The sequence below is a fragment of the Ammospiza nelsoni genome, chromosome 18 (assembly GCF_027579445.1).
Source record: "Ammospiza nelsoni isolate bAmmNel1 chromosome 18, bAmmNel1.pri, whole genome shotgun sequence".
Lineage (NCBI taxonomy): Eukaryota > Metazoa > Chordata > Aves > Passeriformes > Passerellidae > Ammospiza > Ammospiza nelsoni.
The window spans coordinates 14542080-14549988 of record NC_080650.1 but is presented as its reverse complement, the minus strand read 5'-3'; the positions used below and the strand labels follow the sequence as shown (position 1 = coordinate 14549988).

At 50.9% G+C, this 7909-nt stretch overlaps 1 long non-coding RNA gene across 1 annotated transcript; it reads left to right on the top strand.

Moving 5' to 3' along the window:
• Nucleotides 1–420: 420 nt before the first annotated feature.
• LOC132081539 (uncharacterized) lies at nucleotides 421–2613 on the top strand. The gene is made up of 6 exons (XR_009419688.1): nucleotides 421–515; nucleotides 850–885; nucleotides 1203–1229; nucleotides 1673–1708; nucleotides 2224–2256; nucleotides 2471–2613. It is a non-coding gene; the product is annotated as an uncharacterized LOC132081539 (long non-coding RNA).
• Nucleotides 2614–7909: the final 5296 nt, after the last annotated feature.

Genomic DNA, 7909 nt, shown 5'->3' with positions numbered 1-7909 from the left:
TGAGGAGGTCTGGCTCCTCTGACTGCCAGGATGGGAAAAGAGACTTTGTGCCACATCTGGGGTCACCCTGAGCAGCAAAACCCCGAGACTGGGGAGCTGTTGGAGGATGGACTGTGTTGGACTGGGGGTTGTCCCCACAGGGTCCCCAGGTGCCTTTGGCTCCCTGCCTGCCCCCCTTGGCCCCCCAGGTGCCTGGGCCCTTCCAGGGGCAGCTGCCCCGTGCAGGAAGCTGGAGGGATGCCGGGTGAGGTGGGTGGATCTGTGCCACAGGTGGGGTGGGATGGGCTCTGTGCCAGGGCTGGGCTTGTGGCCAGGGCTGGGGGCTGTGCCAAGCTGGGCTTTGGCCTGGGGGCTGGCAGGGAGGGTGCAGGGAGGAGTTCCGGCAGGGATAAAGGTGCTCCTCACCTGCTGCAGCCTCAGGCAGCGCTGCCCAGAGCCAGAGGAAGATGAAGGTGACTGTTCTCAGCGTGGCCCTGCTCTTCTCCATCCTGCTGTGCCTGCCAGCTCAGAGCCAGGTGAGGCTGCAGGGCCCCAGGCTGGGCTCAGGGCTGGGGTCTCCCCAGAAATCCCATCCCATCCCATGGATCCCATCCCATCCTTTTGGGACTCCCCATCCCATCCCATTTATCCCACCCCATCCCATCCTATTGATCCCATTGATCCCATCCCATTCTTTTGGGGCTCCCCAAAAATCCCATCCCATTCTTTTGGGGCTCCCCAAAAATCCCATCCCATTCTTTTGGGGCTCCCCAAAAATCCCATCCATTTCATGGATCCCATCCCATCTCATCCTTTTGGGGCTCCTCATCCCATCCCATCCCCTGACCAACCTTTGCTGTCCCTGCCCAGGCCGACATGGAGGGCAGCGGAGTGATCTGTGCTGGGGTGAGACTGGGGGCACTGGGGGCACTGGGATGGACTGGGATGGACTGGGGGGCACTGGGAGATACTGGGATGGACTAGGGGAACTGGAATGGACTGGGGTCACTGGGATGGACTGGGATGGACTGGGGTCACTGGGATCGACTGGGAGATACTGGGAAGGACTGGGGGGGAACTGGGGGCACTGGGGGGCAGTGGGGAGCAATGGGGGGCACTGGGGGCACTGGGGGGCACTGGGGGCAATGGGGGACAATGGGGGGCAATGGGGGCAATGGGGGACACCCCAGCGACCTTGGGGACATCTCCTGCTCTCCCCACAGCGAATTGGTGGCATTGGTGATGGCCAGGTGGGTACCAGTATAGCCCAGTATAGCCCAGGACATCCCAGTACAGCCCCCAAATACCCAATTCCCCCAAATATCCAAATCCCCAATCCCCCAATCCCAAACCCCAAACTCCCAAATTACCAAATCCGCAATCTCCAAATCCCAAATCCCCAAAACCCAAATCCCTAATCCCTCAAATCCCCCAAATCCCCAAATCACCACAACCCAAACCCCTACAATCCCCAAATCCCTCAATCCCCAAATCCCAAATCCCCCAAATCCTTAAATTCCCAAATCCCCAAACCCCCAAACCTCAAATCCCCAAATCCCAATCCCCCAATCCCCAAACCCCAAATCCCCAAATCTCCCAATCCCCAAAATCCCCCAATCCCCAAATCCCCAATCCCCAAATCCCAAATCCCTAAACCCCCAAATCCCAAATCCCCTTTGCTCTGCCCCTGCAGTCCGGGATCGTGGGAGGCATTGGGGGCTGCATCAAGGTGAGACTGGGGGAACTGGGATGGACTGGGATGGACTGGGGGATCTGGGATGTACTCAGATGGACTGGGATGGGCTGGGGAGGAACTGGGATGGACTGGAGGATACGGAGGGAACTGCGGAATACGGGGATTAACTGGGCTGAACTGGGGGGAACTGGAAGATACTGGGATGGACTGGGGGGAACTGGGGATACTGGGGGGGAACTGGGATGGACTGGGGGGAATCGGGGGGAGCTGGGATGAACTGGGATGGAATGGGGGGAACTGGGGGAACAGGGGGATACTGGGGGGGAACTGGGATGGACTGGGGGGAATTGGGGGGAACTGGGATGGACTGGTATGGAATGGGGGGAACTGGGGGAACAGGGGGATACTGAGGGGGAACTAGGATGGACTGGGGGGCACTGGGGGGCACTAGGGAATATTGGGGGCCAGTTGGGCCCCCCGCCCGGCTGGGCTGGTGACCCCGCGGTGACCCCGTGGTGACCCCGGTGCCCTCTGCCCCCTCTCTGCAGAAACCCAAAGGCTTCGGAGTGCAGAGGGCTGAGGTGGGTACCCGGAGCTGTGCTGGGGATGGCACTGGGGGCAGGCCAGTACCCCCCAGTGCCCCCCAGTCCCCCCCAGTTTGCCCCAGTTTGGGATGGTCCTGGGGGGCTCTGGGGGAGTTTGGATGTCTCTGGGGGGCTCTGGAGACGCACTGGGGTCACCCTGGCGTCACCCTGGGGTCACCCTGGGGTCACACTCAGCTCCTGTCCCTGTCAGGCCGTCAGGATTTGATCATTCCTGGAGAGCTGCCCTGGGAGCCTGGGAATGGCCCTGGAACAACTGATAATTGATAATCGATAATCAATGATTGATAATCAATAATCAATAGTCAATAATCAATAAACCCTTCAGCAAAGCAACTCTGTGTGTTCATGGGTGCTTTTCTCATATGGATGGGTGTGTGCTCATGCCCCTGTCCCTCTGTCTGTCCCTCTGTCTGTCCCTGTGTCTGTCTGTGTCTGTGTCTGTCCCCTGTCTGTGTGTGTCCCTCTGTCTGTCCCTGTGTCTGCCTACTGTCTGTTTGTCTGTCCCTGTGTCTGTCCCTATGTCTGTCCCCTGTCCGTCTCTCTGTCCCTGTGTCTGTCCCCCCTCACCCAGCCCTGGGGGTCTCTGGTTTCTCCCCCACACTGAGCGGAGCCACTCTGGGGCTCCCAGGGCTCCCTCTGCCTTCCTGGGCAGGGCAGGCTGAGACACTGCTCACAGCGCCTCCATCATCTTCATCATCGTCATCATCATCATCACATATCCCAGCACCCACACTATGGTCCCATTAATCACCAACATCCTCCTCATCCAACACCACTGACACCGTCACCATGACACTGCTCACACCATCATCATCATCATCATCATCATCATCATCATCAGCTTCATCTTCATCACCCACACCTGTAAATGAGGGATGTGGAACTCCAGGCTGCTCTCCAAAATGCAGTTTATTGTACACAAAATGCAGTTAAAATGCAGTTTATTATATACAAAATGCAGTTTATTGTACACAAATTGCATTTCATTGTCTCCAAAATGCAGTTTATTGTATACAAAATGCAGTTTATTGTACAGTAAGTGCAGTTTATTCCATCCAAGGTGTCACAGCAGTCCAGGGCCGTGGCTGACAGAGCTGTGCCCACAGCTGTCAGCTCCAGCTGCAGGCAGGCCTGGAGACCCTTTGGTTTTGCATATATTATATACTTTTTTTATATATTTTTAATTTATTTTTTACTTTATTTTATTTAAATAGATTTTTTATTTATTTTAAAATTTTATTTTATATATTTATTTATTATTTTAATTTTTCACTATTATTTTAATATATTTTTATTTTATATTTTTAGTTATAAACTTCAGAAAAGAGATTTATGATATATTTTCTTATACATTTATTATATTATATACTCTTCTTTGATGAGCATCTTAATACAGCAGAACCAATCTATACCTTAACTGTTATCCATAGCCTATCATAACCACTACAATTACCATATTCAATCACTAAAATTTAGTTCTCCAATCACTAAAAGTTAGTACATTACAATTTAAGCTAGAAGTTGTTTTTCAGTTTTCTTGCAGTGGAAAATTCTGAGACCTTTTTTCTACTTGTAGCTTTGCTGCCTTGTTTGCCTGCGCTATCTTCCTGCTTGGTAAAAACATCTTCTTGTTTGAGGTGGGTTTATCCTTTGCTCTAAGTCATAAAAACTTCTTCTAACTAACACACCCTTTCCTTCTTGGTTATCCAGTAAGACTGGCTCACCAATACTTTTCTTCTATATCAAAACTTGCTTTCATTTCTATTCCTTCATCAGATTCTACATTTAAAAATCCTTCTGCCATACGTGCATATCTGTGAGAGTTCCTTGTCAAACTTTCATCCTGCCCAACATTTATCCACAATGGGACCAGTGCCCTCCCCAAGAGTGTGTCCCCTACAGCAGAACCAGCATTGACCCTGCCAGTGTGATCAGTACCCACAGCATTGACCCTATCAGTGTGATCAATACCCACAGCAGGACCCTCTCATTGTGATCAATACCACCAGCATTGACCCTGTCAGTGTGATCAATACACATAGCAGAACCCTGTCACTGTGATCAATACCCACAGCAGGACCCTCTCAGTGTGATCAATACGCACAGCATTGACCCTATCAGTGTCATCAATACTGTCTTGATTTGCAAAGACGGGAGTCTGCTAAGGAAGGCAGGAGCCACCCCTGAAATGGAGAATGTAAACCCTCCCCACCCCTCTGAATTGCTATAAATTTTAAATTAAGGGGCTCTCAGGCAAAAATATGGGAGCAGGAAATAACTGTTCTTTAATAGGGAAAGGAAAAATATAAAAAGATAAAATTAACAGTGCGGTACACTAGAACAACACTGACAGAGTCAGAACCCAACCTGATACCCTGTGGATTGGGGTGTTGGTGGCAATCCAATTGGAAATGTGGCTGCAGCCCTCCTGAAGTGTCAGGTGTGGTTCTGTTGGAGCAAGGGGGATCTGTAGAGAAGGATGTATTCTTCCTCCGAAGACCCAGTGGGAAAAGAGATAGCCGCTGTTCCTCTGGGAAATCCCATGGAGAAAGCCGTGCTGGTGTCTCAAAAACCTCTGGATTATATCTGGGTAGCAATGCTTGGCTCCTCCCTCTGGGCTCATATCTCACAATGGGATGTTATAGTTCTTATCAGTCATGCAGAGACATTCAATAGTCTGTTACCAGCAGATGTCCCCTCCCAGCGAGGTGTGATTGTGGTCACTCAAAGAGAGAGATAAGGCAAACTGCCCACTTGACAAAAGATAATCTGCCATACAGATGGTAATAGAAAACGTCTTGCATTGCAATCTTCAACAGACCAACCTGGTCACAACTGACCCATGGTTGCATGAGGTTTCCCGGTGTCACCATGGTCACTGTCAGAGGCTGGGTGAGATCAATGTCCTGAGACACCATGGGATGAACTGTCAGTCAGTCACACAGTGGGGACAGTGCTAACCCAGCCCCGATTGCCCGAGCAATCAGAAATCCCACCTGGGGGGAGGCTCACAAAGGCCTGGGGGCTTAAAAACACCAAGCACAAGGTCAGCCCCTGGTATGCACTCTGCGTTCTCCTGGGGTTTGTGTCTCACCCACACTGGAACCCTAGGAACTGATAGTCATATGCATGTCTTTCTATAGAGCTTCTGTCTTTCTGTCTCTCTCTTTTCTCCTTCTAATGCTCTTTATATAGAACATTTTTGGGTACCTCAACAGCTTACATATTTAAAGGTTTCTAGGTGAAATGAGCTAAGGTAATGAAGTTGCTGCTATGATAAATGTTTTCTGTGTAATTGGATGTTGCATTGAAACCTCTTCCAAAGTTTCTTGATTTTGTGTACTTTGGCAGTAAAATTTTGTGTCATTTTGGCCTCTTGTGAATATTGGGCTGATGTTTCACCTTTGCACCAAACATGAGTAAAGGAGCCTTTGCTTACCTCCAGCATTTCAGTGTTCTGGGTTGTTACACCCCACAGGCTCACAGTGGCCTCTTGTTTCCACACTGGCCCCTTGGTTCCATGGGCCCCAACAGTGCCACAACGATCCCCTTGGTTCCACAACTTCCCACAGTGTTGTAGAGAATACATTGTTCAAGGAGTTAATATAAAGTTCCAATGACAGTTCTAGATTGTTTGTTTAATGTCTTATAGTTATGTAAAGTTCCAATGTTAGTTATTAATTGCTTGTTAAAGGTTTTATAATTATGTAAATCTCCTTACCGTTGGGTATTACCCCCGCTGCTCCCACTCTCTTCCAAAATGGCGAAGGATCCGAGATCATAAAGAAGATTATTATGTCACCTAATAAGCAAATATGAAACTCCCATAGGACTTAGCAGAAAAGGATTACATAACAAAAATCCCTAAAACAATGACCAACCATGCAAATAAAGAATCGCAATAAATAACACCTCTAAACAGAGAGAACATAAGATAGTATCAAAGACCCTGGTCAGAACTTTTCACCTTCGTCAGCCTAACCAGAGCGGGCCAAGAGCAGTATAAAGACTATGAACCTGATGCCAAGAGGCACCTACTCAGAGACTCTTGTGAGGAAAAAGACCCAGCTCTGCTGCACGATGGAGCTGACCTCCTCCTCCTCCTCCTCCTTCTCCTCCTCCTCCTCCTCCACACCATCTCGGGAGGAGCGTGGTGTGCGCACAACCCATGGGTCCCCTACCTAGACTGTTTCCAGTAAAGCTGAAATCACTAAAGAGCTGCTCACGTGCCATTCATACCAGTCTTACCAGTCTTGGGGACTGGTCTGCGATAGGCCACACCCGAAGAGGACTGAGGGCCTCCAGGATATCTGGCCCTATCTGGAGCGGTCGGCAGCAGCCTAGGAACAAACAGTGTGGAGGAACATCGGTAAGTGAAGCCGGTGGCAGGAGTAGGAGGCAAGCAAAAGAAGTGTGTGTGCAACAGGGCCCAGCAGCTCGGAGCCCCAAAGCAGCTGTGGCCCTCCCAGCACCGCGGTTCTGGACTCCTGCGAGGGGACCGGCCACAAACAGAGGGAAGCAAGGGAAGCCTGAGTGAGTGAGAGGCCCACCTTATCCCGCCTCCCAGGGGGATAAGGTGGGCCCCCCTCCGGGCGTGCAGAGGAACAGAAATGCGAGTGGCACACAAGGGGTTGGCCTTCCCCCTTAAGGATTGGTAGGCGCCCTCAGGGCGTGCTGAGGGTGGCAGACGAATTGGTGAGTTGGCACGCAAACCCCGAACGGAGTTCCAGGTGCGTGGAGGATCGGGGCAGTGTGAGTCGCACACAATCCCTGGAGTGGGTGCACACGGGTCCCTATGGGAGTTTGGGGTGCCCTGAGTACAGCAGCAGCACTGAGTAGAGCCAAGAGGACCCCAGTGCCCAGGGTGGGACGGCAGTGCTGGGGGATCATTGTGCCGCGTGTCAGGCAGAAACCGTAAACCCACTGGAGGCCCCTGGGGGGACTGGGGTCAAAGGGCAGGGCAGGGCTGGGCTTACAGGGCAGGGCATGGCTGGACCTGCCCCTTCCTCCCCCACACACAAAATGTTTATTGCCAACAATCTCCTCCAGTCTGTCATAACAGGCAATGTTGGAGGTGAAATCCCAATTGTGGCCATGGGCACCTGGCTGAGAAGGACAGTTCTTTTCCATAGGAAGGAAAGCACAAAACCCCAAGACTTGGAAGGCAGGTGAGAGCCTCAGTAGGCCAAGGCCAGCCAGACTTGTCAGTAATAGCAGATTTTGGATATAGGGAATTTTGGAGGTGGAAACCCAATCTCGGCCATGGGCACCTTGACAAGCAGGACAGTTCTTTCCCATGGGGCGGAGAGCATGCAGCCTACCCCAATGTTTCGGGATCGATGAGAGGTGACCATTGTGAAAGTACTGCCAGCCAGACTTGTCCTGGTGATATTGCTATGGGAAGAATGCCTGGATATAAGGAAATTTGGAGGTGAAATCCCAATTCTGGCCATGGGTGCTGTTGGAATCCATAAGGTTAGAGGATTTTTAGGAAATGGTTAAAAGAAGTATGTAGGCCTCAGACTGAAGTTTTGTTAGCATTGTAGAAAAGTTTCCCATGCAAGCAGAAAAGTTTCCCAAGCAGTAGATGTGACAAAATAACAATAGGTCTCTGTGGAATTGGCTTTAG